The sequence below is a fragment of the Seriola aureovittata genome, chromosome 21, assembly GCF_021018895.1.
Source record: "Seriola aureovittata isolate HTS-2021-v1 ecotype China chromosome 21, ASM2101889v1, whole genome shotgun sequence".
Lineage (NCBI taxonomy): Eukaryota > Metazoa > Chordata > Actinopteri > Carangiformes > Carangidae > Seriola > Seriola aureovittata.
Genome location: NC_079384.1, coordinates 1,702,621 through 1,729,222, shown reverse-complemented (window position 1 = coordinate 1,729,222; position 26,602 = coordinate 1,702,621). Strand labels below are relative to the sequence as shown.

Sequence of the window (26,602 nt, the reverse complement as noted above, 5' to 3'; positions counted from 1 at the left end):
ATGACTTTTTATGCCTTACTATACTATGACTTTTTTATGACTTTTTATGCCTTACTATACTATGACTTTTTATGCCTTACTATACTATGACTTTTTTATGACTTTTTATGACTTTTTATGCCTTACTATACTATGACTTTTAATGCCTTACTATACAATGTCGTTTTTATGACTTTTTATGCCTTACTATAGAATGTCGTTTTTATGTCTTTTTACGCCTTACTATACTATGATTTTTTATGTCTTACTATACTATGACTTTTTTATGACTTTTTATGCCTTACTATACAATGTCATTTTTCTGACTTTTTATGCCTTACTATACTATGACTTTTTATGCCTTACTATACTATGACTTTTTTATGACTTTTTATGCCTTACTATACTATGACTTTTTATGCCTTACTATACTATGTCATTTTTCTGACTTTTTATACCTCACTATACAATGTCGTTTTTATGACTTTTTATGCCTTACTATACTATGTCGTTTTTATGCCTTTTTATGCCTTACTATACTATGACTTTTAATGCCTTACTATACAATGTCATTTTTCTGACTTTTTATGCCTTACTATACTATGACTTTTTATGCCTTACTATACTATGACTTTTTTATGACTTTTTATGCCTTACTATACAATGTCATTTTTCTGACTTTTTATGCCTTACTATACTATGACTTTTTATGCCTTACTATACTATGACTTTTTTATGACTTTTTATGCCTTACTATACTATGACTTTTTATGCCTTACTATACTATGTCATTTTTCTGACTTTTTATACCTTACTATACAATGTCGTTTTTATGACTTTTCATGCCTTACTATACTATGACTTTTTATGCCTTACTATACTATGATTTTTTTATGCCTTACTATACAATATCGTTTTTATGACTTTTTATGCCTTACTATACTATGACTTTTTTATGACTTTTTATGCCTTACCATACTATGACTTTTTTATGACTTTTTATGCCTTACTATACTATGACTTTTTTATGACTTTTTTATGCCTTACCATACTAATGACTTTTTTATGACTTTTTATGCCTTACTATACTATGACTTTTTATGCCTTACTATACAATGTCGTTTTTATGACTTTTTATGCCTTACTGTACTATGATTTTTTTATGCCTTACTATACTATACTTTTTATGCCTTTTTATGCCTTACTATACTATGACTTTTATATGCCTTACTATACAATGTCATTTTTCTGACTTTTAATGCCTTACTATACTATGATTTTTTTATGCCTTACTATACTATGACTTTTTTATGACTTTTTATGCCTTACTATACTATGACTTTTTATGCCTTACTATACAATGTCATTTTTCTGACTTTTTATGCCTTACTATACTATGACTTTTTATGCCTTACTATACTATGACTTTTTTATGACTTTTTATGCCTTACTATAGAATGTCGTTTTTATGACTTTTTATGCCTAACTATACAATGTCGTTTTTATGACTTTTAATACAATATCGTTTTTATGACTTTTTATGCCTTACTATACTATGACTTTTTATGACTTTTTTTGCCTTACCATACTATGATTTTTTATGCCTTACTATACTATGACTTTTTTATGCCTTTTTATGCCTTACTATACTATGACTTTTTTATGACTTTTTTTGCCTTACCATACTATGATTTTTTTATGCCTTTTTATGCCTTACTATACTATGACTTTTTTATGACTTTTTATGCCTTACTATACTATGACTTTTTTATGACTTTTTTTGCCTTACCATACTATGATTTTTTATGCCTTACTATACTATGACTTTTTTATGACTTTTTATGCCTTACTATACAATGTCGTTTTTATGACTTTTTATGCCTTACTATACTATGACTTTTAATGCCTTACTATACTATGATTTTTTTATGCCTTACAATACAATATCGTTTTTAGGACTTTTTATGCCTTACTATACTATGACTTTTTATGACTTTTTTTGCCTTACCATACTATGATTTTTTATGCCTTACTATACTATGACTTTTTTATGACTTTTTATGCCTTACTATACTATGACTTTTTTATGACTTTTTTTGCCTTACCATACTATGATTTTTTATGCCTTACTATACTATGACTTTTTTATGACTTTTTATGCCTTACTATACTATGACTTTTTTATGACTTTTTTTGCCTTACCATACTATGATTTTTTTATGCCTTACTATACTATGACTTTTTTATGACTTTTTATGCCTTACTATACTATGACTTTTTTATGACTTTTTATGCCTTACTATACTATGACTTTTTTATGACTTTTTATGCCTTACTATACTATGACTTTTTTATGACTTTTTATGCCTTACTATACTATGACTTTTTCATGACTTTTTATGCCTTACAATACTATGACTTTTTTATGACTTTTTATGCCTTAACTATACTATGACTTTTTTATGACTTTTTTTGTCTTACCATACTATGACTTTTTATGCCTTACTATACTGTCGTTTTTATGACTTTTTATGCCTTACTATACTATGACTTTTTTATGACTTTTTATGCCTTACTATACTATGACTTTTTATGACTTTTTTTGCCTTACCATACTATGACTTTTTATGCCTTACTATACTATGTCGTTTTTATGACTTTTTATGCCTTACTATACTATGACTTTTTTATGACTTTTTATGCCTTACTATACTATGACTTTTTTATGACTTTTTATGCCTTACTATACTATGACTTTTTTATGACTTTTTATGCCTTACCATACTATGATTTTTTTATGCCTTTTTATGCCTTACTATAGTATGATTTTTTTATGCCTTACTATACTATGACTTTTTTATGACTTTTTATGCCTTACTATACTATGTCGTTTTCATGCCTTTTTATGCCTTACTATAACTATGACTTTTTATGCCTTACTATACAATGTCGTTTTTATGACTTTTTATGCCTTACTATACAATGACTTTTTTATGACCTTTTATGCCTTACTATACTATGACTTTTTTATGACTTTTTATGCCTTACTATACTATGTCGTTTTTATGACTTTTTATGACTTACTATACTATGACTTTTTTATGACTTTTTATTCCTTACTATACTATGTCATTTTTATGCCTTATTACGCCTTACTATACTATGATTTTTTATGCCTTACTATACTATGACTTTTAATGCCTTACTATACAATGTTGTTTTTATGACTTTTTATGCCTTACTATACAATGTCGTTTTTATGACTTTTCATGCCTTACTATACTATGACTTTTTATGCCTTACTATACTATGATTTTTTTATGCCTTACTATACAATATCGTTTTTATGACTTTTTATGCCTTACTATACTATGACTTTTTTATGACTTTTTATGCCTTACTATACTATGACTTTCTATGCCTTACTATAGAATGTCGTTTTTATGACTTTTTATGCCTTACTATACAATGTCGTTTTTATGACTTTTTATGCCTTACTATACTATGACTTTTTATGCCTTACTATACAATGTTGTTTTTATGACTTTTTATGCCTTACTATACAATGTCGTTTTTATGACTTTTCATGCCTTACTATACTATGACTTTTTATGCCTTACTATACTATGATTTTTTTATGCCTTACTATACAATATCGTTTTTATGACTTTTTATGCCTTACTATACTATGACTTTTTATGACTTTTTTTGCCTTACCATACTATGATTTTTTATGCCTTACTATACTATGACTTTTTTATGACTTTTTATGCCTTACTATACTATGACTTTTTCATGACTTCTTATGCCTTACTATACTATGACTTTTTTATGACTTTTTATGCCTTACTATACTATGACTTTTTTATGACTTTTTATGCCTTACTATACTATGACTTTTTTATGACTTTTTATGCCTTACTATACTATGACTTTTTATGACTTTTTTTGTCTTACCATACTATGACTTTTTATGCCTTACTATACTATGACTTTTTTATGACTTTTTATGCCTTACTATACTATGACTTTTTCATGACTTTTTATGCCTTACTACACTATGACTTTTTTATGACTTGTTATGCCTTACTATACCATGACTTTTTTATGACTTTTTATGCCTACTATACTATGATTTTTTTATGACTTTTTATGACTTTTTATGCCTTACTATACTATGACTTTTTTATGACTTTTTATGCCTTACTACACTATGACTTTTTTATGACTTTTTATGCCTTACTATACTATGACGTTTTTATGACTTTTTATGCCTTACTATACAATGACTTTTTTATGACTTTTTATGCCTTACTATACAATGACTTTTAATGCCTTACTATACAATGTCGTTTTTCTGACTTTTTATGCCTTACTGTACTATGACTTTTTATGACTTTTTTTGCCTTAACATACTATGACTTTTTATGCCTTACTATACTATGTCATTTTTATGACTTTTTATGCCTTACTATACTATGACTTTTTTATGACTTTTTATGCCTTACTATACTATGACTTTTTTATGACTTTTTATGCCTTACTATACTATGACTTTTTTATGACTTTTTATGCCTTACCATACTATGATTTTTTTATGCCTTTTTATGCCTTACTATAGTATGATTTTTTATGCCTTACTATACTATGACTTTTTTATGACTTTTTATGCCTTACTATACTATGTCGTTTTCATGCCTTTTTATGCCTTTTTATGCCTTACTATACTATGACTTTTTATGCCTTACTATACAATGTCGTTTTTATGACTTTTTATGCCTTACTATACAATGACTTTTTTATGACCTTTTATGCCTTACTATACTATGACTTTTTTATGACTTTTTATGCCTTACTATACTATGTCGTTTTTATGACTTTTTATGCCTTGCTATACTATGACTTTTTTAATGACTTTTTATTCCTTACTATACTATGACCTTTTATGCCTTATTACGCCTTACTATACTATGATTTTTTATGCCTTACTATACTATGACTTTTAATGCCTTACTATACAATGTTGTTTTTATGACTTTTTATGCCTTACTATACAATGTCGTTTTTATGACTTTTCATGCCTTACTATACTATGACTTTTTATGCCTTACTATACTATGACTTTTTATGCCTTACTATACAATATCGTTTTTATGACTTTTTATGCCTTACTATACTATGACTTTTTTATGACTTTTTATGCCTTACTATACTATGACTTTCTATGCCTTACTATAGAATGTCGTTTTTATGACTTTTTATGCCTTACTATACAATGTCGTTTTTATGACTTTTTATGCCTTACTATACTATGACTTTTAATGCCTTACTATACAATGTTGTTTTTATGACTTTTTATGCCTTACTATACAATGTCGTTTTTATGACTTTTCATGCCTTACTATACTATGACTTTTTATGCCTTACTATACTATGACTTTTTATGACTTTTTTTGCCTTACCATACTATGATTTTTTATGCCTTACTATACTATGACTTTTTTATGACTTTTTATGCCTTACTATACTATGACTTTTTTATGACTTTTTATGCCTTACTATACTATGACTTTTTCATGACTTTTTATGCCTTACTACACTATGACTTTTTTATGACTTGTTATGCCTTACTATACCATGACTTTTTTATGACTTTTTATGCCTTACTATACTATGACTTTTTTATGACTTTTTATGCCTTACCATACTATGACTTTTTTATGACTTTTTATGCCTTACTATACTATGACTTTTTTATGACTTTTTATGCCTTACTATACTATGACTTTTTTATGACTTTTTATGCCTTACTATACTATGACTTTTTTATGACTTTTTATGCCTTACTATACAATGACTTTTAATGCCTTACTATACAATGTCGTTTTTCTGACTTTTTATGCCTTACTGTACTATGACTTTTTATGACTTTTTTTGCCTTAACATACTATGACTTTTTATGCCTTACTATACTATGTCATTTTTATGACTTTTTATGCCTTACTATACTATGACTTTTTTAATGACTTTTTATGCCTTACTATACTATGACTTTTTTATGACTTTTTATGCCTTACTATACTATGACTTTTTTATGACTTTTTATGCCTTACCATACTATGATTTTTTTATGCCTTTTTATGCCTTACTATAGTATGATTTTTTATGCCTTACTATACTATGACTTTTTTATGACTTTTTATGCCTTACTATACTATGTCGTTTTCATGCCTTTTTATGCCTTACTATACTATGACTTTTTATGCCTTACTATACAATGTCGTTTTTATGACTTTTTATGCCTTACTATACAATGACTTTTTTATGACCTTTTATGCCTTACTATACTATGACTTTTTTATGACTTTTTATGCCTTACTATACTATGTCGTTTTTATGACTTTTTATGCCTTGCTATACTATGACTTTTTTATGACTTTTTATTCCTTACTATACTATGTCATTTTTATGCCTTATTACGCCTTACTATACTATGATTTTTTATGCCTTACTATACTATGACTTTTAATGCCTTACTATACAATGTTGTTTTTATGACTTTTTATGCCTTACTATACAATGTCGTTTTTATGACTTTTCATGCCTTACTATACTATGACTTTTTATGCCTACTATACTATGATTTTTTTATGCCTTACTATACAATATCGTTTTTATGACTTTTTATGCCTTACTATACTATGACTTTTTTATGACTTTTTATGCCTTACTATACTATGACTTTCTATGCCTTACTATAGAATGTCGTTTTTATGACTTTTTATGCCTTACTATACAATGTCGTTTTTATGACTTTTTATGCCTTACTATACTATGACTTTTAATGCCTTACTATACAATGTTGTTTTTATGACTTTTTATGCCTTACTATACAATGTCGTTTTTATGACTTTTCATGCCTTACTATACTATGACTTTTTATGCCTTACTATACTATGACTTTTTATGACTTTTTTTGCCTTACCATACTATGATTTTTTATGCCTTACTATACTATGACTTTTTTATGACTTTTTATGCCTTACTATACTATGACTTTTTTATGACTTCTTATGCCTTACTATACTATGACTTTTTTATGACTTTTTATGCCTTACTATACTATGACTTTTTTATGACTTTTTATGCCTTACTATACTATGACTTTTTTATGACTTTTTATGCCTTACTATACTATGACTTTTTATGACTTTTTTTGTCTTACCATACTATGACTTTTTATGCCTTACTATACTGTCGTTTTTATGACTTTTTATGCCTTACTATACTATGACTTTTTTATGACTTGTTATGCCTTACTATACCATGACTTTTTTATGACTTTTTATGCCTTACTATACTATGACTTTTTTATGACTTTTTATGCCTTACCATACTATGACTTTTTTATGACTTTTTATGCCTTACTATACTATGACTTTTTTATGACTTTTTATGCCTTACTATACTATGACTTTTTTATGACTTTTTATGCCTTACTATACTATGACTTTTAATGCCTTACTATACAATGTCGTTTTTATGACTTTTTATGCCTTACTGTACTATGATTTTTTATGCCTTACTATACTATGACTTTTTTATGACTTTTTATGCCTTACTATACTATGACTTTTTATGCCTTACTATACAATGTCATTTTTCTGACTTTTTATGCCTTACTATACTATGACTTTTTATGCCTTACTATACTATGACTTTTTTATGACTTTTTATGCCTTACTATAGAATGTCGTTTTTATGACTTTTTATGCCTTACTATACAATGTCGTTTTTATGACTTTTTATGCCTTACTATACTATGACTTTTAATGCCTTACTATACAATGTTGTTTTTATGACTTTTTATGCCTTACTATACAATGTCGTTTTTATGACTTTTCATGCCTTACTATACTATGACTTTTTATCCTTACTATACTATGATTTTTTATGCCTTACTATACAATATCGTTTTTATGACTTTTTATGCCTTACTATACTATGACTTTTTTATGACTTTTTTTGCCTTACCATACTATGATTTTTTATGCCTTACTATACTATGACTTTTTTATGACTTTTTATGCCTTACTATACTATGACTTTTTATGCCTTACTATACAATGTCGTTTTTATGACTTTTTATGCCTTACTATACAATGTCGTTTTTATGACTTTTCATGCCTTACTATACTATGACTTTTTATGCCTTACTATACTATGATTTTTTTATGCCTTACTATACAATATCGTTTTTATGACTTTTTATGCCTTACTATACTATGACTTTTTTATGACTTTTTTTGCCTTACCATACTATGATTTTTTATGCCTTACTATACTATGACTTTTTTATGACTTTTTATGCCTTACTATACTATGACTTTTTATGCCTTACTATACTATGACTTTTTATGCCTTACTATACTATGACTTTTTTATGACTTTTTATGCCTTACTATACTATGACTTTTTTATGACTTTTTTTGCCTTACCATACTATGATTTTTTATGCCTTACTATACTATGACTTTTTTATGACTTTTTATGCCTTACTATACTATGACTTTTTTATGACTTTTTTTGCCTTACCATACTATGATTTTTTATGCCTTACTATACTATGACTTTTTTATGACTTTTTATGCCTTACCATACTATGATTTTTTTATGCCTTTTTATGCCTTACTATAGTATGATTTTTTATGCCTTACTATACTATGACTTTTTTATGACTTTTTATGCCTTACTATACTATGTCTTTTTTATGACTTTTTATGCCTTACTATACTATGACTTTTTATGCCTTACTATACAATGTCGTTTTTATGACTTTTTATGCCTTACTATACAATGACTTTTTTATGACCTTTTATGCCTTACTATACTATGACTTTTTTATGACTTTTTATGCCTTACTATACTATGTCGTTTTTATGACTTTTTATGCCTTACTATACTATGACTTTTTTATGACTTTTTATTCCTTACTATACTATGTCATTTTTATGCCTTATTACGCCTTACTATACTATGATTTTTTATGCCTTACTATACTATGACTTTTTTATGACTTTTTATGCCTTACTATACTATGACTTTTTATGCCTTACTATACAATGTCGTTTTTATGACTTTTTATGCCTTACTATACTATGATTTTTTATGCCTTACTATACTATGACTTTTTTATGACTTTTTATGCCTTACTATACTATGTCGTTTTTATGACTTTTTATGCCTTACTATACTGACTTTTTATGCCTTACTATACTATGATTTTTTATGCCTTACCATACTATGACTTTTTTATGACTTTTTATGCCTTACTATACTATTTCTTATTTATGCCTTTTTATGCCCTACTATACTATGACTTTTTATGCCTTACTATACTATGACTTTTTTATGACTTTTTATGCTTTACTATACTATGACTTTTTATGCCTTACTATACAATGTCGTTTTTATGACTTTTTTATGCCTTACTATACTATGACTTTTTATGCCTTACTATACTATGACTTTTTTATGACTTTTTATGCCTTACTATACTATGACTTTTTATGCCTTACTATACTATGATTTTTTATGCCTTACTATACAATGTCGTTTTTATGCCTTTTTATGCCTTACTATACTATGACTTTTTTATGACGTTTTATGCCTTACTATGCTGTCGTTTTTATGACTTTTCATTCCTTACTATACTATGACTTTTTTATGACGTTTTTATGCCTTTTTATGCCTAACTATACTATGACTTTAATTTATGCCTTACTACACTATGCCATTTTTATGTCTTACTATATACTATGATGTTTTTATGACTTTTTATGCCTTACTATACTATTACTTTTTTTAATGATGTTTTTATGCCCTACTATACTGTGTCATTTGTATGACTTTTTATGCCTTACTATTCAATGATGTTTTTATGCCTTACTTTATATATCATGTAACTTTTTTGCCTTATTATACTAATTTTTTTATCACTCTTCATGCTGTACTATGCTTTGATGTTTTTATTACTTCATAACAGACATAATAAAAAACAACTTTCTAGTACTATGATGTTTTTATGATTTTTTATATCTTAATATACTATGTCATTTTTATTACTTTTTATGCCTTACTATACTATGATGTTCCTATGACTTTTTTGCCATATTATAACATGATTTTTTTATTACTTTTTTTGCCTTATTATACAATGATGTTTTTATGAATTTTCATGTCTTATTATACTAAACACATAATGTTTTTATTACTTAATAACTGACATACTAAAATAGTTCCTAGTAGACAGACATATATGCAAATTATATTATGATATTATATAGGTTATGTAACAGGTAAGTTTTACATACACTGTTGCTCATAAAGTTGGAATAAAATATTTTTTACCTCTTTCCATGAAATGATTGTGACAATATGATTTATTCTTGACAGATAAAGTGTATATCTTATCAAAACTTTAGTAGTCAATCTCTTCCAAACATATCACAATGAAAATTAAACCACAATTAAACTGAAAACAAAATTATTCCAACTTTATGGGCAACTGTGTATATAGTATAGTATATACAAATACTTTAAATACATACATGATTTTATTTCATATGTACGTATAATTCATATATGGAAATTCAACATGTGCACATATATTACATTTTTGTACAGCCATTCCTGAAATTAAATTCAGATCTTATATGTTAATTAACCATTTGGTTATGGCATTAAAAAGCCAATCTCTTTTCTCTGGACGGGTAACGGAGTTGTTAAATACTGAAGCCAAAAGTCACTCAAAGGACAGAAATATTTGTCAGTACAATCAAAAATAAAATTTTCCACTGAACCTCAACCAAAGTGCTTTCATTGCCTTTCCCTAACCACATGTTGGAGAGCAGAAACCGCAGTCTCCAGTGTGAATTGTCTGCCCACAATTCACACAGGCACAAAACAAAACATTTCATTCACTCTAAGTAATAAACATAAACATTATAGTCTGCTATAAACACACATTAAGTATTTATATACTCTGTATGATTGTTATAGATGGAGGCTTTGTTACCCATTCTTTTTATTCTATCCTCATGTGCTGCAGCATTTTAAACATATTCAGCCACTTCTAAGATTTGTTCATCATTAAGGAGAAAATCAGGTTTAAGTCACAGCAAGATCTGTTAAAAAGCCAATTCTGTTTGTGCAGTCATAACAGCGAGTTAGAAACTTCACAGTGACCAGCTGAGCAGAATAAAGGCTTTTTAACAGATTTTTTCGAGTGCCTTGGATCTCCTTTTTTTTCCTTCTTTAATTTTAAGCTTGCAATTATGACTAGCCATGCAGAATAAAGGACTTCAGACATATTTTCAGAGTGCCTTGGATTTCTCTTTTTTCCACATGACCACCAGAAGACCTTTATTAATCCAGAAAAAGCTCAGAACTCAACAATCATTAGAGGCTGACAAAACACCTTAAACTTCTTATTTGTTTATGAAATGACCCGGGATCAGTGGCATACCGATTCTCTGCCCCGAGACGATTCACATCACCTGAATGTAGAAGAAACAGAAGGGAAGACTGGAGAATACCAGTTTTTTCAGCGGACAAGACTTTGCTGTTACAGCACTGACATTGCAGTGAAGCGCGGCCTCGTCTGAACGGGCCACCATTGTTCTTGAGTCCTCTTGCTCTCTCTCCAGGGGCCGATCCTTTATACATGCCATGTTCTCCTGCCATTACCATGACCCAATTTCTTTTGAAAACTGTGTTTCCCAAATTGCAGAAAGAGCCGGGGCTCGTACAAGAGCTTTTAAGAGAAACTGTCCCCTTGAGTTTAACTATGCGTGATGCTGAGTCCTACTGCAGAAAGTGCTTTGTCAAGAATTTCTGATAATGCTTCGTTTTTTGCCCACGGGGCTACAAGTGCAGTGTCGAGCTGGGCAGAGAATTAAAAACCCAGATGCTTCTCTAATGTGGAGAAACAGAGCACCTCCAAGATGAAGAGGTGTGTCTTGTGTCATGTTTCGCTTCTTTAGCTGCGTAAGCCGTCAATAAAAGTGAATAATACACATATTTCCTCTCCTGTACGGCGTCCTAATGAATTGAGCGCTAAAACAATTTAACGCCATGGTGTGTTTCTCTCAGCTTTTAGCTGTTTACCAGCTGCCTCCTCGGGACGAACGGTGTGTCAGATCTGGAGTAATGGCAATTGCCAGCGCGCTGTCATCACTCCCCTGTCTTGTTAATCTAAAATCCTGTCCCTGCTCCTGTCCCTGGCACCAGCTCTGGCACACTATAATGTCTTACTAATTTACAGCCAGACTTACAACTGAATGAGCCTGTTTGATGTTCAGTGTTGGCTTTTGATCAGGGTCATATATTCACAGAGCTGAGTGGTTGAGGTTATAAATGATTATTACTGTAGTGCTGCTTTTTAGAATATAATGAATGGCAGCTGATGGTACAGTGTGTGTGCCTGCAGAGTGTTGCCCTCATACAGGAGTCTGTAGCTTTCTTTCAACGTGTAATCACTAATAGATTATGATAATCTGCTGGAAGTGTCATCAAGGAATCTGGAGATATTCCACATGTAGTGTAAAAAAACATGAATATAGTATAACCCTGATTTCTTGGTCGGTAGTGTTCTCCAGTCTCTCTGGGATGTGGGTGACAAGCAGCTACAGTTTTCTTTAACTGTCTTCTATAATCACCACCGACATGGCAGGACAGTTGGCTCAACTTTCTTCTTTTAGCAGGACGTGCTTCCCAAAGACTGTCACATTCACACTTGTCCCCCTGTAAACAATGAGAGGTAGGAACCAAAAGTGCTGCACACTAAAGGGGTTGTAAATAAGAAACTTAAATGTTACACCTACAAAATACATATCATATATAAAACCAGAATTACCACCTCATGGTTGTCTCTCTCCGCCACTCAGACTAGTTTCAGGTCACATCCCTGTTTATCCAGTCATAAAATATTTAAACATTTGTGTGAAATTTTGTCATAATTGCCATGAAGTCTTGAGGTATGCCTTTGTGAGGTCACACTGACCTTGACCTTTCACCACCAAAATCTTTCTCTCTGACAACAGTCTAGTCCTACTTGCTGCGGTACAGTGTTGTCATGGTGATGATCAAAGGGTGTAGTAACACAGTTTGTCATTCATTGACCTGTAGAAAATGTTTGCATCGACTTTCAAAGCTTCATTTACTTCCACTGCTGCAGCAAAGATGAAAGTTCACAAAATTCTTCATCACTGAAAAAGTTTACATTTGTCAGTTCTGACAAACTTTTTTGTTTACCTTGACCAGTTTACTTCTTACCTTTGTACCATTTAAGGTGCTTCACTGGACTTTAACTGCTGACATTTCAAAATAAACTGGAGATGGAGGCGTTGTAAAACCTTTGACTGGCAGTGTATCAACTTTATGAGCTGGTTTACAGCTTCCTGTGCTACCACCAAGTGGCCAACAAAGTCAATTAATACAGCTTTAAAAGTCTGACAATCCTTGAGATTTCAGTTGTTGGTTTATTTGGTGACACCTACAGTTAACGTTTTAACAACACAGGTCACAGGCCTTCAAGACATATATAAAAATGGGGGTTGATAGAATGAAAATCTTAAGATTTACAAATTTACGACACATTACAAGTTAGTGTTGATAAAAGTTATTGTTTTCATTCATTTCAATACAATTTGACTCTGGCAGCGTGCACGTTAGTGCATGTGAGTCCCTCTTGTTAAACCGTTTATACATTTATAGACACATACAGGTGAGATGGCTCAGTGCAGTACGCAGCGTTCAGGTGAAAGTGACTTTCCAGAATTTCCTGCACTGAAGAAGAAACCATGTTTTTCAAGAGAGAGACGAGACCGGATCACCTGTGGACCGGACTGAGGACTACAAGCTCAGATCCTGGTTGGCTGGTGGATCATCAAAACATATTTTGAAGTTTTTGACATTTTTTAATTTTTACCTGCTCCATCAGTGTCATTCGCGCGGCCAGTTCCAGTGGATCAGTCCAATGCTGAATTTATTTCCCAGTCCGACCATGGAGCCAATTATGGTCTGGTTTTACTGAGAGGAAAACCTGACGAGCTGCTGAAAGCTCCAGCTGGACTTGGAACTATTTTTTCTTTCGTCTTCTTTGGTTCATAATGTTTCCATTAGTGACGGCCACAGTAGACATGCTAATTTTATCTAACTTCATTATGAATGTATTCAGCAAATGTTGCTATCGCTAGCTGGCTAACTGTTAGCATTGCTGTGGAGCATATCACAGCAGTAGATGCTTCAGAACCGGGGGCACACGACACGTTTGTGTGTTAAAATGTTTTTTCTTTCTGTCTGAGCTCGTTAAGTAACAACGGCCTGCGCCTGCAGTGTATGTAGGGGAATTCAAAACCCATCTAAAACCACAAACAAGGCCATCACATCTGAGGTGACGTTTGTCGATTCAGCTCCAGCTGAGCCGCAAAGAACTTAAACTCTCCCCCTCACTCCTGAGGACACACTTAAACTGAAGTTAAACATTAATGTGCAATTATTTATACATTGTGTGGTCTCACATGGCTCTTTACAGTACAATCCTCAGCTCCCTGCTCCGGTCCGCTCGTGTGTTTCACCAATTAGTTGGGCAGCCACAGTGAACAAGCTGGGGAAGTCACCTGGCAGAACGCTGCACTACCAAAGTTATGGAAAACGCAGCGAGCCCCCGCAAATCATGTCAATGCCTCCCAGAGGACGACTTCTCCAGATGCCTCTGTTTTCCTCTTCACTGATGCGTTACGGCATGTGTAGGCGCGTGGGTGTGCATATGTGTGTGTGTGTGTGTGTGTGTGTGTGTGAGTGTGTGTGTGCGCGCATATCGTAGCTCCAGTAAGAAAGTGTAAAAGTGGGTCACAGCTGCAAATATAGGACCATTTTCTCAAAGCTGGGGCTTTCCTTGAGCAAAGAGGAGAAATGAGATGAGTGCATCAGCTTGTCATTCTCTTGCCCTCATCCAGCCACGTTTCTAACCACATGTTCTCTCTCTGTGGAACACAGAAGCAATACCAGAGCATACATTTTCCAAATAGGCTGTCATACTGATGTGCATCCTTCCCTTCTATTTTTCACAGGCCTCTCAGCTATCCCTCCATTTCTCTTTCATATCAGCTCCGTCTCCCGAACCTGAGCCGTGCTTGTTTCCCAGGTTGGCCTTATCTTTGTTGTTGAAGAAAATCCATTTTAGACTCTTGCATTTTCAATTTCTGCACAGATTGCTCGGGCTGCGAATATTTTCTGAATATTTTTTGCTTTGTGTGTTTTTCTTCAAACACGCTCCTGCTAATAAAAACCACAAGGTTTATTTGTGAAGCCAGCGTCGTCTGTCTGCACTTGAAGATTGCAGCGGATAGCAGGTGCAGCTAACAAGCCCCTCTGATAGCACTTCTACCTCAATTTTTCTTGTTTGATATTTTTCACTTTATGAAACAACAACCCTCCTTTCTGTTAACACTCCCTCCCCTCCCCCGACTATAGGTTTACATAATTAAACAGCCTCAGTGAGATGTCGGCTAAGAGGGTCAGCGCAGGGAGCATCCACAAAATTGAGACAGCACCTCACACATTATTTATCCAGCCTGACACATTCACATGAGACCGCAGAGTGACAATCAACATTATCAATGCAGTTTTCCAGCTCATTACCCAGAGTTCCTTCAAACCCTGTCTCTCCAGAGACGTGTTTTCATGTGCTTTAGTGTTTCTCTCCAGCTGCAGAAACACCCAGCACATGAATTTAGCAACAGTGTGGACATTGATAATTGAACAAAGAGAAAACAAACAGTAGCTGACGCTGAAAGCAAAAAGCCTTTATGTGTTATGGTTTGAAGGAAACTAATGAGCGCTGCGGGCTCCATCTCTGCATCATCCATATGTTCAGGGCTGAATTCACATGATGTCAAACGCCTCAGCTACTGTATTTCCCAACAACTGTTTCTGTCTCACTGCTGAAGGGACTGAAAGCTGCCAGGTAAACAAAGCTATTCCCTCTCTCACGTTTCCATCTCTGAGCCGCGGCTTGTCGTCCAAAACCTGCTCACAGTTTTCATGAGAAGACACGGTCGCACAGTCACATATGGTCACATTGTTGAAGTCCATCAGAGATTAAATTACGTGTTTTTTCTGCAACAGATCTGTTCTGTAAATGACTGTAAATAACAAACCTCTTTTCCCACAAAAGAGCATGTGCACTATTTTCTGCTAACAGTCCCACGATGCCATGTGTAGCATTTAATTGGTACAAGAATTACAATAGTGCGACACTACACCTGTTAGTGATGATATTATACAGTTATGAAGGACTCTGTCAACACAGATGGAGAAACTCCTTGTGTATTTAATCAAATCATTTCATTTTAAATCTGAATAATGTAGTAGAGTCAGTTCTATCATTGGCTGATGTTTATAACCTGTTAAATTATTAATCTTTTATGTTTATGCCAATTTTTACTTGAGTTATGTGTAGCTTCTTTTCTGCTAACAGCTAACCTGACGTGTCAGATGGTTTGTTAGCATCTGTGACGGCTTCATTAGAAACTGTTTGGACAAAAATACTTGACAGGTGATTGGATGAACCATCTGTCTATCACTTGTCACATTAGCTGTCTAGCTAATGACTCACGCCTCATGTTCACTGATGTGAATGTCTGATAGCGAGGCTAAGTAGCTAACTAGCTGCTCAGCTGTAGCACTTTGAACTCAACTGCAAATGTCGCCGTTGGTCAGTTTAGTTGTGAAACGCTTCAGTTCCTTTTCTTCAGCACCAACTGCTAACAAAATGTTATCTGTCCTCAGCATGTAGGATGTTTTCACGTCATGGTGTTTAGACTGTGATGATGAGCAAATGAGCAAAAACGTTCATGTCAGGCTACAGTGATGCTCTGATTTGTTCAGGATTGTCCCGGTTTCAAGCTCGGTGTCCTGAGACCCGACAGATATCTGTCAAATATCTCGCTCTGTATTTGTGTCAATCAATCAGGGTTTTGTTGTCAAGGCTGTTGCTAGCCTGAGTCATGTGCTATGATGCTGGCGGCTGTTTCAGGATGCTAATAGTTAGCAGTCAGAGACAGTTGAAGGTTTGACAACTGTCTGGCCCTTAGTTGTAATTGAGAACTGGAGAAATTAGGAATTTCTAACATTGACAAACTGTTGGCAGAACGACGACAGAGATCCAATATTAACACATGTACAGTCAGTTCAGCTCATTTTAAAAAGGAGCTGTGAAAACAAAACAGCATCAAGCATCATTTATTCACTGTGTGAACGTCTTTGTATGAAACTGTTGAACTACAGACGTTCTCAGCCCGTTCCTGAAGAGGCTTCTAGAAATGTGATCTGGTCCTGATGAGCTGCTGCTTGTTGTACGTTAAGGTCGAAGGTGATGTTGACATTGACTTAAACTCTTTCAAAGCTCCAGCGGTTGGATGACTATAACTAACAGAGAGCCAGTCCTGTGTGTTTTTACTTTTTGCTGCAATATGTTACACTAGAAAACAAACACACAGTTTGTTACATAACACCATAAAATAAAAATAATTAAGGAATTTATCTGCTGCGACTTGATGTCAACGCTAAGCAGTGGGGGTGACGTCCTGTGTGACACTGGCATAGACAATGATTCCCAATCCCTGTTTTTCTTTCATTTCAATGTTAATAACAAAAAATAAATGAATAAAAACCACTTCCACATGATCTGACACTGTAACTAGGGACGGTTGTATTATCTACTTTAGATCTAACGTGCTGAACTCTACATCAGCCTTCGGGGATCTGGATGAAGACGCTGAGAGAAACTGAGGGAAAGGCAAAAAGAGAGACAGAGAAACAGAGACAGAGACAGAGAGATCAAAAGGTTGTACCCATGAGTGATGCTGGGAAACGACCTCTTCTGCCTGGATGGCCATGCTCACATCAGACCGAGCCACAGCTGTGCTGAGCTAGCTTTGTGTCACTGGGAGTGTGTATGTCTGCACGCATGCATGAGTGTTCATATGCATATTTCTGTGTGTGTTATGGGTGGAGGGTGGAAGGTGTGTGTTTGTGTGTGTGTGTGTGTGTGTGTGTGTAAGTGTCGGGAACAAACAGTAGCCTCCCCGCTGAGACCTCAGAGGATAGCGGCCTCAGATTGACCTTCATCATGAGGACGGCGTCGCTCGGTGACGCCGCCGCTGACGGGGAAACAATGGAACGACAGGGTCAGGATGCACAGCAGCAGTCACGGCACAATACATCTGATCTCCTTTAATGTTGACATGTAAATATGTATATGTAAATATTCCTTCTCTATTGAAGTTAGGTCTTTCTTTTGGTCAAATTACAAAAAAAAAAAAAAAAAGTTTTCTATTGTTTCTCGACAGAAACATTTGTAGGAGATTCAGTGAATTAACCAGCGGAGACATGTTGTTGTTGAGTTGTCCGTCCTGTCGTCCATCTCATTCTTGTGGACACGATATCTCAGTAACGCCTTGAAGGAATATATTCAAATTTGGCACAAACATTCACTGGGACTCAAAGGAGTACTGATTACATTTTGGTGGTCAAAGGTCAAAGGTCACCGTCACAGTGACCTTGTGAATGTGATATCTCCAGAACTACAAAGGGGATGAACTGATTTGATTTTGGTGGTCAAAGGTATATATACATACATATATATATATATATGATTTTTAAAATATGGTTGCAGTCTCTAAAACCTTTTTCTTTGCTCTCTCCTGAACAATGTCAGCAAACCACAAATTATGAGCCATGTTTTCCTGTTTTTTGTTGTTGGGTGCTACTGGTCAGGGCAGGTGTCATTGATTGTTACCATGGTAACAATGGTCTTAGGCCTGAGATAGCCTGGGGGTAAGGTGTCTAATGTTTTTGTCTTAAAATGAGTCAGTCTGTATTTTTGTGAAACAGTCTGACTGACATCAGACTGATCTGTGATCAGAACTAAGACTGGACCAACACCACAGACTTGAGCTCATCTACTGCTTTTAATGTTATTAAATATACAGTATCTGCACTTCATACAGAGCTCAATATGTTTCATTTGAACAGATATGAATGATAAAGTGAGAGAAAACAAAGTTTAAACATTTCAGAAAGTGCGATCTCTGTCGGTCCTCAGCTGAACACAGCAGCTGTTTCTTCCTCTCTGTAAAAAAATGATAATTATGAGAAGCGTGCAGTAGTGTAACAGTGTCCGTGTATTAAATATTGCATCAGGTGGAGAGTGTGGATGATACAAAGTGATGAAATATTAACAGCTGCTCACACACACACACATGAGGCCGTACATGAAAGTGCGAGCAGATATTAGAATAAAGCTCAGAGTGTTTGGAGCCCGGCGGGTCCCTGGAGCCAGAGCGACGCTGCATTGTGATTCAAGGCCTGGAAGAGCGGTCCTTGAGGGGGGGGGGGGGGGGGGGGGGTCCTGGGAGCTGCAGCAAAGGGGCCTTTTCCTTTTTCTTTTGGACCGCTGCTACTTAACACAATAAAGGGCCTTTTCTCTGCTTCTGTTTTAAAACTGAAGGACACAGAAATGGCACATTCATCCCAAATACCGCCCAGCTCATCAAAACAGCCCTGAGACGACCTGGCGGTGGGACGGAGCCCACTTTTCTCACCACAATAAAAAATGTGCATACGGCCGTCTCAGCAGTCTTCCTGGACCTGCTCAGGGATAAATGTCATTGGTATGTATGGGCTGCCGTAACCCCCGCCCACCCCTCGCTGTAAGCCTCCAGGCATCGTCTTCAGCACTTTTCAATATGGGATCAACGGAAAGAAAAGAACATCTCCGTGTTTTTTCTAATCATCGTATTTCTGCATGAGAGATGAGGATAATGATAAAGACATATTCCATCCCCAGTCCATCGCTGGCTTTATCTCACCTCATCATTATTTCATCCGGCCTCGGCTCAGATTAATGTTGTTTGTCGGGATAATCAGCAGGTTTGGTTTGGATGTATTCATGTGATGGATAAGGCTGTTAGCCTTTACAGAGCCGAGGACACCTTCAGCAGAGTTTTTGTCCTCAGATAAACTGTATCTTCCTTCCAAAATTATCCTGCTAAAAGCTCTGACGCAGGACTTGAAGGAGGATGTTTTTTTAGTGCAATTGCCTCGGTGCAACTCGGAAAATTGCCCTGGGTCTCTTGGCTACACATACGCAGAGTGAATAAAGTAAAGTGGAAAACAAATTCTTTGCAAAGAGGGATGTGTTTCTGTCTCTGTGTTTCCTCCCTCACTTTTACAGGGTGAAAGATCTGAAGGGTTTGATGTCATTAAATCTAAATGTAAAGCTCCAGGGTTTGGGTTCAGGGGAACAGCTACAGACAGACACAGAAAACGATGTGTGTGTTTGTGTGATCCGATGCACTCACATCAAGTTTCCTCTTCTCATATGTAAAACACACTGAGCTGCATTAAACTGTGATCATCAAATCAGCCCAATAATGGGCGGGGCTTGTTGTCTCAAAGAAACTAAACAAATATTTTACTTTGTTATGTTCTGCAATTTAAATATGCATGCATATATATGTTTATATACACTATACTAGTATATATATATATATATATATAATGTGCAGTATACTGTACATCATATCAGTGCATAGACTCGAATCCAGTATTTTAAGCAAGTAATTTATTAATAGACGTAGTTTCACACCCAGATAAAACAGCAGTTTTCCTGCAAATGAATTCTTCTTCACTGCTCTAAAACTGTAGCCTACACAGGAAGTTGTGCTGTGCAGCCACTGGCAACTACTGTTATAGAGCACCGAAGAAGAATTGATGAACGTTAGCTGTTAGCAAAATGTAAGGTATGCAAGGCTTTTAATTTGGAGGAGTGACAGGAAGTGTCATTTAATTTATATTTTCATGACTAACAGTCAAATTAGATAATAAAAGAGAGATTATGTGGCGTTCATGAATCTGTGTGCGTTGAACCTGAATCAACAGTATACAGCTGTTCTTACAGTGTGATGGTATCAAATCAGTTCTTGGTATCAGGATCAATATTGGGAAGGAACATCTCTAATATGCAGTCTATATATATATATATTTATGTGGACTTAAGTAGGGTTGAAGCTGCGCTAATGAATATTTTACATTGACCTTTGGGGATATGAAATGTCATCACTTCATTTTACCCTTATAGACATTTGAGTTAAATTGCATCATAATTGGTGAATTCATTTGTGAGTTATGGCCAAAACCTTTGACCTTTGACCATCAAAATCTGATCAGTTCATCCTTCCATCCTCCAAGAGAATGTTTGTCCCAAACTTGAAGAAGTTACTGAGATATTGTGTCCTCGAATAAAACCTGTGAACTGCTGTCGCCTCCTCGCCGGATTAAAAATGCCCTGAAGGAAAGAGACGGCGGTGGCCAAGAATCTCACAGTTAAATTGGAATCAGAGGTAAATCTGCTCCAGCCAGAAAAACATGAGGGTGAAAGTCAAACTGCTCTTATTGAAGCGACATCCGCAGCAGCTTCACGTCGCACAGCGTTCGCTCGGATCTGACGTGCGGCGAAGGAGCGTCCCGCATCCTTTTCCACGGTGAAGCCAGACTTTACCGCGCTCCATCCTTCACACTGCTGTGACGCTAGCCACGCATGCTAGCTCGCTTTTCTTTTATGGAGTTAATTAGCTTGAGTACATTTTAAACACACACACACACACACACACACAGATAACATAAGCAGATAATAAACAGTTGCCTCACTGATTGTATTTCCCATCCATCCCGGCTCTGTTGCCAGCGATGTCGATAAGTCTACAGAGGTTCTGCCCACGTCCGTCCTCGGCCACAGGAGGTGTGTTGTGTTGCCGGCTTCACTTCACATGCTGGCACGTTGCTCCGGCTCTGCTCAGAGGGCCACTCCAACATGAGTGATCTCACACTTGAGATGGGATGCAATCTGTCTTCTCCCAGGGCTCTTTGTCTAATACTGCTAATTAGAGAAAGAGAGAAAAGGGTCAGTCCTCTCTGTGTGTTCTCTGTGCACACTCCCTCTCTCTCTCCTCCTCCCTCCCTCCCTCTCTCCCATTCTCTCTACCAATTACTGGATTAGAAGGGACACTACCAGGAGTCACTTAGAAACCCGGGCGTACATGCGCTGTCACTACCAATATAAGACTAATGGTGACTGTAACACAGCCTTGAAGAGCCCTGTGGTTTGCGACCAAAGTTGCCCATTAGCTGATTACTGCAGTTAATGTAGAACAGCAGGCAAATAAAGGCATTTATCCTTTATTTAGATTTACTCCTGGAAGATAGCGCCGTAATAAACACAGGAGCAGCATCCACAGTCTTGACTGGTCTGTCTGTGTGAGGGGAAAACCTGACTGTGCTCACCGACTCTGACTTTTACAGCGATTTCATGGACGTGCAGTGAAACCTGAAAGGCCGAATAAACCATCCAGATGGTCTATAAGACACTGCATACATAGCAAGATGAAATCTGGCTCTGCTTCCGTGATTTTTTTTATTTTTTTCTTCTTCTTCTTCACTGTTTGCTCTCTGCACATATTTTTTCAGACATGTAAAAGAATGGGCATCTCAATCAAAAGGGAGTTTTCCAGCCAACGAAAAAAGCTGCCAAAACTCACCATCTGTTCCTGCTCGGGGGCGGAGGTAGTCGAACAGTGTATTAAAGCAGTTCCAGCAACCGGCTGATGTCAGGAGAAGTTGCTCCGGCCCAATTGATCAGCCGCATGGCCTTGAAACCTCGACGTGAACCTCGCCCAGCAGGAGATAGTGGAAACTAGACTTGGTTAAGATCAGCATCCTCTCTGCGGGGACGCTGCGTACCGGTATGTATGAAACGCTGAGGTAACGCTCAGGTAACAGATGGTTGAAAAGTAGTCATTGACTATAGGAGGTGTGATATATGGAGAGGTGTGAAACGCGAGCGTCAGCGTGACCCTCCTGTACGATCAATTAGGAAGCGAGACGGAGATTCTGCGTGATCTAATTATGTCGGCATCTGGTGTTTAGATAAAAGATTTAATCCTGAACCTTGTACAGTATCAGGCGCCGAGATGACGGCAGCGTTTCCCTCGGCAACGATTGGAGCAGCCGAGGAACACGATAGGACAGAACTTAGCTCAGAGAAGCCGACTTTCCCTGGTGGTTGCAACTGTAGTTATGCAAATTGGACGCTCATGGGGTAAAGGCGTGATGACTCACGCATGGGACGGTTTTCACAAAGATGGCTCTCCGCTCGGCACTTCAGCACAGAGATGTGTTGATTTTCTGGCTCGGGGCTTTTTATGTTGTTTTCCTTCTGATTTTGCAAAACAACAAACCTTAGAATTTCCCACAGTTCCTACAAAATGCGCCCTAACTTTTTACTGAATAAGTTTTGAGATTAAATCACAGCAAATCAAGCCTCTTTTGAAGAGGAAAGGCCTGCCTACCAACCCTCCCCCCCCCCCCCCCCGCTTGTTAGCCAGCCAGCAACTTGACAGTGTTTAATTGATTAAAGTATGAATGCCTTCGAAGGCTCGGCTCCACCAAGAGAAGCAGTGCACACACACCGTACGCATGGCAGGCAACAGCAGAGAGCCCAAAATCTCGAAAATGACTCACGAGTGTGAGAGAATATGGCGTTGATTATATAATTGTGTGCATGCCTCCTCCAGTAAGTCTCATTGACTCCAGCTTTCATACGGCACTCCTATCGTCAAAAGCACATTTACGTCCTCACAATGTGTGTGTGTGATTTGTGTGTCTCACTAACAGCCTCCTTCGCATGAAACTTTTCTGTTTGTCTGCTTTCATTTGATCTGCCAACACTGTTGTGTTTATTTGTGCCAACAGAGGCTTGTGAGTTGGGACTGTTTATTGCCCTTAGAGGCCCAGTTTTTGCTCGACAGCTCATCAGCCGCCAAGTGGCTTCACCATAAATTGACCTGAATTATACATGGCTTTTCTTGGGCCGCCGCGAAGGTTTCCCTGACATCATGGAGTCCCTTCGTCACAACAGCCGCTCCAACACGGTGCCTGTAAAATATAATTCCCAATGGAGGGTTTCACTCATTATTATTTTACAGTATTGAATCTAAATAGCTTTAATGCAGCTTTAATGTCGAAGAGACAAACGAGATTGCTCAAGATCGACGAGGCCAAATCGCTGTTGTATTTATACAACAATCTGCTGAAACCCCTTGGCTGAACTTCCTTTAACTAATTATCAGGCTTCTAAAAACCAATCGTATGTTGACCGGTATCAAAGAAGCGACATCAAATCCAATGTGACAATAAAACATGAACATATCCACGAGGAGTTCGGTTGTGTAGCTGATCTGAGTCTCTGCCACGAATCTCTCCAAGGCCCATGTTGGACTAAACTCCACACATACAGTAGGTGGCCAAGCCAACTGGGACAATCAGGATTTGATGAAGTATACATGCAAAACAATTGCTTCTCTCATGACTGGCTGACTGCAGGGGCGAGCGCTGGAAAGATGCCACGACGGAGAACCTTCAGAGGGATTACTGAACACTGCTTAATAAAGAATGCGGATAATTAGTTTCATCCGTGGAAATTGCCAATTGTTATTTATATAAATTCCAACAAGCTTGATTAACAGATGCAAATTCCCCATAATCCATATGTACACATGCCAGTCGGCTGGTGAGCTCCTGCTGGCGGTCTGACTCCTGGTTTACGGTTCTCATCTGAACGGTGGAACTAATTTCTCAGAAGAAATCGCGGAGGAGTCGACCTTCTGTCAAAGCAGTCGTATGATTTTTCATACCGGCCGGTTTGCTGGCACATATTCTGCCACCAATTAAACTGCCCGTTTGATAATGAATAACCAGTGTTTACGCTGATTCGACAGCGCACATTCATCCAGTGTGTGTTTACACCTCATTTATTTTCATTCTCCCCTCTTTCTCCTCAGTTTGAGCCTTCAAAGTTTATGATGCATGGCTGAGAGAGTTTCTATTAGTCCACTCGCTTGTAGATTTATCCCGCTCAGGTTGGAGCAGAGGCGGCTTGTGTTTGTGAAAGTGCTGGAAGAGAGAAGCTTTTCCCTGTTATTACAGGGTGCAAGGAGAGTGGAGTTAGTGCAGGTCAGGGTGCAAAATCCTGGAGTGCATTCACACCTGCAATTTGTTCTCTCTGCTCTGAACCAGAGTGGAAAACGTTGCCTATAAACCAACCAGACCTGTGAAACAGCATTTGCAGGTTGGGTTCATACTCACTCACACCAACTGTGTTTAACTCCTGTTAACATGCTCATGTGAAGCGCTGGCCTCTCAAACTCAACTTCATTCAGGGTTTTCGGGTTTGTTCTGTCCTAACACTTCATTAGCAACACCTGTTCATTCATGCAATTATCCAACGTGCATCAAAATGTAATTCATGTAACTTTCTCTTGCACCTTCTACGATCACTGACGTCCTCAGGGAGAAAAGATAAAGCTGCACTGTAGCTGCATGAGGGTTTATCACAGTCCTGGTTTCTTAACGTTGGGTACATTCAGTGCGTCTCCACTTGTATCTTTATCACTGAGGCGCCTGGAGACCACAACAAATCAAGTGGAGGAATCAAACTTCCTCACGAGGGACCACTGAGTTGTGAGCATCAAACTGTTTGTCCCAATGAAGGTCGACCAGACCAACTGCACTAAAGATTTCATGGGCTTACAGTAAATGTGCCAGAGTTATTGAAGGCACGAGGACCTGGAGGCCAGAACCAGAAGGGGAGGCGGCTGTGTGCCTCGGAGAGCTGATGATGTGTTATTGGTAAAAAAGTCGTTTTGTGTAACTGCATTTTAAAAGGATAATCTTGGTTTTGTATCTTTTACCTAGTGCAAAGCACATTGCAAGTCTGCTGAAAATAAGCTTCAGATGTTTGAATAAGTCAAGTGGATCATTACAACACAGAACTCAGAAGGTCTGAGCTTCTTTGTGGTGTATTGTGCGTTACACAACGCTGCTGTGCGTCACGTCTCTTGGACATAAATGAGACTCTGCAGAGAAGCGTTCTTTCTTGCTACCTCCTGAATCCTTCAGTGTTTCTTACCCTGTAACAATATGGAGGCCACATAAAGACTTCACTTTCTATTTTAACTACAAAGATCAAACATTCAGACTGAACTGACCGCAGGAGAAACACAGTGGATCATTTCAAATATTTTAAATATTTTTAAAGATCATTTTAGTTCATTTATTTATTATTCATTAGTTTTTTTTGTGCATTTTTAATTAAAATTGTATATTGTTTTGCAAATGATTTGTTAACCTTAGCTTTGCGGCCCACAGGTTGGGAACCACTGACCTAGACACCATAGTTTCATAATGATCCACAAAATTATTCACACTTCTCAAGGCTCTCTGGCTTTTAAAAAGCTTTGGCGGATGGCACTCTGATTGGTTTATTGCACGGGCGTCTGTGGCTCAGGAGGCAGAGCGGGTCGGCCAGTACTCAGAAGAGCGGTGGTTCAAGCCCCGGCTCCAACAACATGTCGAAACACGGGGCTGTATGAATGGGGGGATGTGACTAGTAGTGTAAAGCAGTTTGAGCACGATGTAAATGCAAATCGTTTTGCCCAAT

General features: G+C 36.3%; 1 long non-coding RNA gene across 1 annotated transcript in view; it reads right to left on the bottom strand.

Annotated features, from left to right (window-relative positions):
* The window catches only part of LOC130161984 (uncharacterized), a 50,645-nt gene that overhangs the window by 3,561 nt on the left and 20,482 nt on the right, over positions 1-26,602 (bottom strand). The window contains exon 3 of the long non-coding RNA XR_008826208.1: positions 21,757-21,985. This is a non-coding gene — a long non-coding RNA (uncharacterized LOC130161984). The remainder of the gene's footprint in view (positions 1-21,756; positions 21,986-26,602) is intronic.